Below are 9773 nucleotides of genomic sequence, written 5' to 3' on the forward strand. Positions count from 1 at the left end.
AACTCGAGTCTTAGATTTTGGATTTGAATGAGATCTATTTCAAATTAAAGATAACTTCAAGAGCTTTAAAATGGTATAAAATTTGTGAAAATCGGAATTATTTAGAGGAAGTTATGGACGTTGAAAATTAGGTGCAGAAAACTAAAATTTTTCTAAGTGCAGAAACCAAAATTTCTGGTGTGTGTGCATACGCACAATCATGTGCATACGCACAGACCAGGAAGTGTGATTTGGGGTGTGCATACACACACAAGGGTGCATATGCACAGGTTGGGAAGGTCGTTCTGTTGTGTGCGTATGCACAGAGCCTATGCGTACGTACACTACCCTGTTTTGCACAAAAACTCTGTTTTTCACTATTTGACCTTCCTGACAAGCCTGTAAACCTCCGAAACTATTGTTTTGATGGAACACTATTTTTGAATTATTGAAAATTCCTTTGATTTTCCAAACCTCTAAGAACTCTGATTAAAATTTATTAGTAAGGTTTTGAGTCACGAAGTAAGGGTTAGCGACTGGAAAAAGGTAGAATAGGCATCGAAGGAGTTGAAGAAAGGGGTACTTGATTTGATGAGATGATGAAAGTAAATGAATTATGGTTGAGAAAGTGCGAAATCAATGAAGGTGTATGAAATATGACTGAATTGAGATGTGAATGTTGAGATTGGCGATGATTGAGTATGGCCAGAACGGCCGAGATGGGAAGGTCTGGGTGTGATCCCACTTGCGTGTTGACTTGAAAATTTTATCGGATGGCAAGTTGAGGATGGAGCATTCCCTCTCTTGTCGTGATGTGGATGTGGGGAAGGTGGAAAGGCATTTTCATTCGTATTGTTTCCTTCGTATTCTTCTCTAGTTGCAAGGGGGAAAGGCACACTCCTTCGATGTGGAAAGACACTCTCCTTCGTGATACCTCCAGGAGAAGGTGGAAGGCACTCTCCTTCATTAAAGTTCCTCCTGGGGATGTGCAACCTAGAGACCATATCTGGGTTTGCTACTGGATGTGTCAGCTTCTGGCGATTTAACCGACACGTGAGCTCACATCCAGTAGGATAGACATACATCACATGCATATGTTTGATTTGCTTTCTTGTGCATTAATTGGGAGTGCCTATGTGAATTATTATGCCTAATTGCTATATTTGCTATCTACATTACCTGTACTCTATTTGTGTTTGTGTTTGTCTGTTTGTTTGTCTATGTGCCTCCATCGGAGTTTGGAGGGTTGGAGGAAGGCAAAGGATTTAGGGTTTTAGTTAGAGTTTGGTTAAGTTTAGGAACCTTAGAGAACCACCCCTGTTCACACCCTGGGTTGAACTATCCGACCCGGGATGTTCAGTAACAAAAGCGACCGACCTCTTCAGGTCAGGCTATCCAACCTCTTCTCAAAGAGCTCGGCCAAATCGACATGAAAGCCCAGTGAAGGGCCCAAATAGAGGAATACGACCCAAATCTAAAGGCAGTCCAAGGCTACAGAGATAAATGCGGTTCCCTTAAAGATAAGCTGACCTCACCCAAAGATAAGATAAGATAAGATAAGATAAGATAAGATAAGATAAGATAAGATAAGATAACTAACTTATCTTATCTGAAAAGGTCACTCCACACTATTATAAATACATTGGAGCACCCAAGTATTACTCATACTCTGATTCTACTAAAAACCTGCTTAATACCCTTGCTAACTTAAGCATCGGAGTCCTTTGCAGGTACCCCCCACCCTCCGGTGGCGAAGGATCAGCAGTGTAGCCAAGCTCAACAAATCAGATACGATAGCTCCGACCTCCACTCACAGCCGGACCCATCATCTCCGATCAACACAGAAGATCTCGACTGAGATCGACCTACAGTTTCAGGTAACCCTCGGAACATTGGCACCGTTGCCGGGAAACTTAGAAGTCATCCCATCACCATGGCAGACGACCACGACAACGACCACGATTCAGATCTAGAGGATAGAACACCGCACAAAAACGCGGGCAATACACTGAAAGATACCCCGGAATCTAACGGGGACAAAAACTCATCAAATCCGGGAGTGATAGAAGCACTTCAAGATCATTTAAAGTAACTTGAAAAAGAAACCCAGCATCAACGAGAAGTTGGGAAGGATCTACAAAGAGAGGTAAGGCGACGCCGAGAATTAGAAGATAAACTTCTAAAACTCGAAGCCGATCTCAAAGCCAAAGCTACTCGGTCCACCCCTGAGGACAACTCTCGCAAGGATCAAGATCCAGTCACTAGAGAAATCATGAAGACCAAAATCCCTAAAGACTTCAAACTTCCGGATATGGCTTTGTATGATGGCACTATAGATCCCAACCATCACCTCAGCAATTTTAGAAGTAGAATGTACCTCACTGACGCCTTAGATGTAGTTCACTGCAAAGCTTTCCTAACAACTCTCATAAAGACAGCAATTAGATGGTTCGACAACCTACCTCCGAAATCCATCTCAAGCTTTGACGACTTAGCCAAAAATTTACTGGCCAGATTCTCCATCCAAAAAGATAAGGCTAAGCACGCCCCCAGTCTATTAGGAATCAAGCAAGGAGATCGAGAAAGTCTTCGCAACCACATGGAAAGATTCAACAAAATATGCCTAGACATACAAAGCCTACCAACAGAGGCCGCCATCATGGTCCTCATCAATGGCCTACGAGAGGGACCTTTTAGCCAATCTATATCAAAGAAGTATCCCACATCTCTGGACAAAGTGCAAGAACGAGCGGAGAAATACATCAACATGGAAGAAAATTTTCGACTGGGAGAAACCTCAAAATCTGGATTCACCTACCGAGACAAAGATAAAGAGCCCCAAAAAAAGGAAGATCGACAAGGGGAAAAAATTAAAAAATATCATAATTACACCCCTCTTCGGGTGTCCCTTGTGAATGTTTACAAAGAAGTCTGCCACAGAAAAAATACCCCCAGCTCGACCACTCAAAGGCAAAAGAGGGGGAGGAAACCGGAACGAATATTGTGAATACCATCGAGTCCGTGGGCATTCCACCAACGAATGCTTTGACTTAAAAAATGTCATAGAAAAATTAGTGAGAGAAGGAAAACTAGATCGGTATCTGGCCACCCGGGACGATGAGCAAAGAAAAAGGAGAAGGGACGAGGAGGTTGGACGAACCGAGCGATCACCTCGTACACCAGAAAGACATGTTCATATGATACACGGAGGGTTTGCAGGAGGAGGAATCTCCAAATCATCTCGCAAAAGATATCTCAAAGAAGTATATCATGTCGAAGGAAAGGAGGAAGCACTCGACATCCCTGCAGTTACGTTTACCAAAGAAGATGCATCCGGTATCATCTCAAGACACGACGATCCCATGGTCATCACCATTATACTGGCAAATGCAAATCTCCACCGCACACCGACATCTTATTCAAAACTGCCTTCGACAAGCTCAGCCTGGAAGATAAAGAACTTAGAGCATATCCAAACAGCCTGCTCGGACTGGGAGACACTCCAGTGCAACCACTGGGATACGTCCCACTACACACAATCTTCGAAAAAGGAAATCAATCCAGAACACTCAAAATAGACTACATCGTGGTCGACGTGAGTTCAGCCTACAATGCCCTAATAGGTCGGACAACATTAAATCGACTCGGCGCAATAGTCTCAACTCCACATCTATGCATGAAATTTCCAACTGTAGAAGGAATAGCTACGATAAAAGCAGATCAGAAGATGGCGTGCCGCTGTTATAACGAAAGTCTAAACCTCAGAGGCAGAGGAGGAGAATTCCACACAATCGAACTTGGTGGAGTTCAGAGGCGAGAAGAACTCCGTCCACAACCTGAAGGTGAAGTAGAGAAAGTCCAGATCGGAGACATCCCAGACAAAATAACCAATATTGGCACGATTCTAAAAGGAGACATAAAATAATCACTCGTACAGTTCTTACGAGAAAATGCCGACCTCTTTGCGTGGAAGGCTGCAGACATGCCAGGCATAGACCCCGAGTTAATGTGTCATAAGCTAGCAGTCTACCCTGGATCTTGGCCAGTACAACAGAGGCGTAGAAAGCTCAGACCCGAACGATCCCAAGCTGTGGAAGAGCAGGTAAAAGCTCTACTGGAGGCAAGATTTATAAGAGAAGTCAAGTACCCACTATGGTTAGCTAACGTCGTCTTGGTGAAAAAATCAAACGGGAAGTGGCGAATGTGCACCGACTATACTGATCTCAACAAAGCCTGCCCAAAAGACCCTTATCCACTCCCAAGTATCGACGCTCTGGTAGATGCCTCCTCCGGATATAAATACCTCTCGTTTATGGATTCATATTCCGGATACAATCAAATCCCAATGTATCCACCCGATAAAGAAAAAACCTCATTTTTAACACCAAAAGTAAACTACTGCTACATTGTGATGCCTTTTGGTCTCAAAAACGCGGGAGCTACTTATCAAAGGCTAATGAATAAAGTCTTTTCAGATCATATCGGAAAAGTCATGGAAGTCTATGTGGACGACATGTTGATAAAGACACAAAGTGAAGAGACATTATTGTCCGACCTGGTCCAAGTGTTCGACACTATAAGAAAGCATGGCATGCGACTCAATCCTGCAAAATGCACCTTTGCAGTAGAAGCTGGAAAGTTCTTAGGTTTTATGCTCACACAAAGAGGAATTGAGGCAAATCCAGATAAATGCCAGGCCATACTCAACATGAAGAGACCAACTTGTGTCAAAGAGGTACAACAACTCAACGGAAGATTGGCAGCCTTGTCCAGATTCCTAGTGGGATCAGCGATAAGATCTCTTCCCTTCTATGCTACTCTAAGGAAAGGAAAAAGGTTCGAATGGACAACGGAGTGCGAACAAGCCTTCCAAGATTTCAAAAGATTCCTAGGACAGCCACATATCCTATCTCGGCCACGAGAAGGAGAACCACTCATATTATACCTTGTTGAGTTAAGAAATTAACTAAATTAATTAATGATGACAAACATTATTTTTGAGCAAAATAAATAATTAGTGTTGATTAATTAAATCTACTTATTAACTAATTGTTTATTGTTGCAGGCCAAATGTTAATAGCCCAAAATGGAATAAAAGACATTCAGCAAAGAATATTGGGCTGAAAGCAAATAAAGAGCCCAAGCAAAAGCAAAGAAAGAAACCAAAGAAATTAAATCGGGCCAAGCATACCAATACCCGATCCAAGCTCAATTGTTTTTCAATTTCCCACCATCTTGCTCCAACCAAAGCAACGTTCTTCTCTTCTCTAATCAAGTCACATCAAGACCTCAGAAAAGTAAGAAATAGAAAGAGAGAAAAAGCTTCCTCCATAAGCCAGTAACCAAAGATGCAAGAAAGAGAAAAACTAAGCTTGAAGCACAGAAGCTAAAGCAGAAAATCTAATCCAAATCAAGCTTAGGTTAAAGGTAATCCATCTCATCTTGCATGCATCAGATCTTCATCCCTTCTTCCCAACTCTCTGCACTATCCGAAAATGGCATTCAAGGGAAAGTTGATCTCTATTCTTCACTGCTACAAATCCACGGTCCCAAGAGATACTTGGGGACCAAGTTGCATCTCTATGGTTCAGATTTGGTTGACCATTGGAAGACAATCTCGGTTACTCCTACATGGCTTTCGGTCAAGTTGGAAAAGTCAGAAGCAAAGGTTCTACTTTGATGTTTGAGAAGAAAAAGTGAGCTTGTGGGTTGGTGAAGCACAAGGCTCAAGTTGTTGACCTTGGAAGAAGAACCAAGGAACATGCAAGGAGATAAAAAGAAGCTTGCTGTTCATTCAGAAGCAAGGAGAGAAAACCAGAGTTTGAGATTTGAGTTCTGTGAAGTACTCCCTGTGAAGTTCCTCTACTTGGATAATGCTTTCTATCAAAGAAGCATTCGGCCAATACTGAAGAACTAAATCAATGGTTTGCAAAGCTGGTTTTTCACATAGCAAATAGGCTGTTGATGAAGTCAATCTCCTTCATGTTTTACTGATTGTAATGTACTTTTCTAAGTTTATCTTTCTGTAATTTCTTGTGAGAAAAGGCATTGTGAGAAAGCTCAAGTAAAAGCCATGAGTGGAAAAAGGCTGAGTGAAACACTTGAGAGAAAAGCCTAGAGTTATTTTCAGATTTCTTTAGGTGTGTTTATGTCTTGTATCTTGTACCTGTGAGGTATCCCTTTCTTAGTTGGGTTAGCACTAAGAGTGAATAGTTAGGTATTAGCATAGCCAATGTCAAGTTAGGTTAGAACTTGAGTGTGAAAGGATTGGGTCAATCCTGTGTTATTGGTGTATGTAATACTGTTAACTATAGTGAAATTCTTCCATAGTTGTGGAGGAGACTGGATGTAGGTTGCATAGCACAAGGCAACCGAACCAGGATATATGCTGGTGTTAGATTTTCTCTTCTCTGCTGTGTTCTGTTTTCTGATATTCATGAGACAAAAATAAATTGTCTCATAAATTTCCGCTGCTGAGTTCAAACAGAATCAGAATTGCAAACTTGTTTAAAAGGGTAATAACAGCAACTTAAAAGGAAGGCATAGATTCAACCCCCCTTCTCTAAGCCTACCACAACCTTCAATTGGTATCAGGAGCTAAGGTCTCAAGAATCAAGCTTAACCACTTGGAGCAAAGATCAAATGGCGAACAATCTGGACACAACCACAATTGCCTACACCCTCACTGAAGGCCAGTCAAACAACCGGCCACCTTTCTTTAACGGAAAAAACTATTCCTACTGGAAAGAAATGATAAGGATCTTCATCCAATCCATTGACTATAACTTATGGAAGATCGTTGTGAGTGGTCCCAAGATCCCAACAAAAACAAGTGCTGATGGAGTGATGACTCCGAAAGAAGAAGCTGAATGGAATGAAGATGACAAGAAGAAGATAGAGCTGAACGCTAAAGCAATCAACCTTCTTCACTGTGCTATCAGCTTTGAAGAGTACCGGAAGGTGTCTAGATGCAAGACAGCCAAAGAAATCTGGGAAAAACTCCAGGTTACACACGAAGGCACTAAACAAGTCAAAGAAACGAGGATTGATATGCTGCGAAAAGAGTATGAGATGTTTAGCATGAAGGATGGAGAAAGCATTGATGAAGCATTTGAGAGATTCTCAATCATAATCAACAACCTTGATGCTATGGGTACAAACTATGCAGAACAAACCTTGGTGAGAAAACTCCTTAGAAGCCTCACAAAAGAGTGGGAAAACACTGCCACTGTCCTAACCGAGAGTAACAACATAAGTCCCATAACATATGATGAGCTGAGAGGAAAACTCCTTGCCTATGAAGCCACACACACAAACACAGACTCAAAAAAAAAGGGAATATCCCTCAAGTCACAAATAGAACCAAAAGAGAGTGAGTCTAGTGATGGTATTTCAGATGACGAGCTTTTGTTTTTTGCTAGGAGATTTAGAAGGATGTTGAAAAGCAAGGGCAAATACAAGGGCTCAAGTTCAAAGGAGCAAAAAATAGACTTGAGCAAGGTGACGTGTCATCATTGCAAGGAGGCTGGGCACTTCAAGTCAAACTGTCCAAAGCTCAAAAAGGAGGACAAAGGCAAGAAGGAAAGGAAGAGAGTACTCATGGCAGCTTGGGAAGATCTTGAGAATGACTCAAATGAAGAAGAAGAATCTGAAGGAGATGACAAAGACTGCTTCATGGCTGGAAACAACAATCTTGATGAGGTAAACTATTATGATTTGACCATTGAGGATTTGCATGTTATTATTGATGATCTCACTTTAAACACATCAAAACTGCTTGATAAATACAATGAGTGCAGATCTGAAAGAAATGTGTTAAGAGCTGAAAATGATTTTTTAAAAGAAAAAGTGAAGGAAACTGAATGTGCTTTAGACATCATTGAAGAAAACAGATTTCTAAAATTTGAACTTGAAAAATTAAAAGGAAAACACATTGTGGATCCTTCTCATGAGTTAATTGCTGAAAATAAAAGATTAAATGATATGATTAAAAGGCTGAATGGTGACTTAGCAAAGTTTGCTCAAGGTTCTAGCAACTTGGACAAATTACTTGCAAGTCAAAGACCATTGTTTGAAAAATCTGATTTAGGCTACATAGCCAAGGAAGATGTTGTTTCTAATATTTTCTCCATAAAGTTTGTGGCTTCTTCATCAAATATCAAAACCATACCAAACAAATCTGGTATTGAAAATGCTCCAACACTTGAAGAAAAATTTGATGAAGTATACACAAGTAAAACTGAGCCGTCACCAAAAACTGAACCGAGTTCAAGCCGGCCAGGTTTGGGTTATATTTCGAAAAATGAGGCTACTTTCAAGAAACCATTTTTCTATAACAAAACCTCATTTTCGAAAAATCCAAAAAGTTTTAAAAATTCTGGTGAAAATACTTTTACAAAGAGGAATAACTTTATTAAAAATCAGTTTGTCAAAAGAAATGCATCTCCTCCAAGAACCAGAAAATTTCAAAGCTTTAATCATTTCAAGCAATATAACTCACATCAGTTTCAGCAACACACACCAGAAAATCATTGTGTTAATTGCAAGAAATTTGGTCACTCATATGCACAATGCTTCATTGAAAAGAGAGTTGTAGGAAACAAAGTCTACAATGTTGTTTGTGATTTCAATGCACTTGGGCAACCAAGATGGATTAACTTCAAAGGATCCAAATTAATTTGGATACCTAAGGCTACTTGAAACTCATCATGCAGATTTGCCTAGCATCCAAGAACAAAAAGGACATGTGGTACATGGATAGTGGATGTTCAAGGCACATGACTGGAAGGTCAACCTACTTCATCAAACTAAATAAGTATGATGGAGGTTTTGTGACCTTTGGAGATGATGGTAAAGGTAAAATCATTGCTGTTGGAAAAGTAGGTAATGAGCAATCTACTTTCATTGATGATGTACTTTTGGTATGTGGTTTAAAGCACAATCTTTTAAGTATAAGTCAGCTGTGTGATTTGGGATATTTAGTTGTTTTCAAAAGGCTTGAATGCTGTGTTGTAAATGAAAAGACAAATGAAGTGATGTTTGTTGCCAAGCGTTTCAATAATATGTATGGACTTACTCTTGATGAACTAAAGAATCAAAATGTAGCTTGTCTTCACTCTAAAGAATCTGAAAAGTGGTTATGGCACAAGAGATTGGGCCATGCAAGTATGTTTCAAATAAACAAACTTGTAAAGAAAGAATTAGTAAGAGGTCTTCCTTTGATAAAGTTTGACAAAGACATCACTTGTGATGCTTGCCAAATGGGAAAACAAACAAAAATTTCTTTTAAACCAAAGGAAGACATCTCTACTAAAAGACCACTTGAGTTGCTACACATTGATTTATTTGGTCCAACAAGAACTCAAAGCCTAGGTGGTAAACATTATGGTTTAGTAATTGTGGATGACTACACTAGGTTTGGTTGGGTTTTATTTCTTGCACACAAAAATGAAGCCTTTTCGGCCTTTGAGCCTTTTTGCAAGAAAATTCAAAATAAAAAGGATTTGAAAATCTCTTCTATAAGAAGCGATCATGGAGCTGAATTTGAAAATAATTTGTTTAAATCCTTTTGTGAGGAATTTGGAATATCTCACAACTTCTCTTGTCCAAGAACACCACAACAAAATGGTGTTGTGGAAAGAAGAAATAGAAGCATACAAGAGATGACAAGAGCTATGCTTTGTGAGAGCAATGTTTCAAAATTCCTTTGGGCTGAAGCGGTTAACACAGCTTGCCACATTTTAAATAGAACAATCATAAGGAAATTTTTGAAGAAAACCCCTTATGAACTTTGA

The sequence above is a fragment of the Arachis hypogaea genome, chromosome 20, assembly GCF_003086295.3.
Source record: "Arachis hypogaea cultivar Tifrunner chromosome 20, arahy.Tifrunner.gnm2.J5K5, whole genome shotgun sequence".
Taxonomy (NCBI): domain Eukaryota; kingdom Viridiplantae; phylum Streptophyta; class Magnoliopsida; order Fabales; family Fabaceae; genus Arachis; species Arachis hypogaea.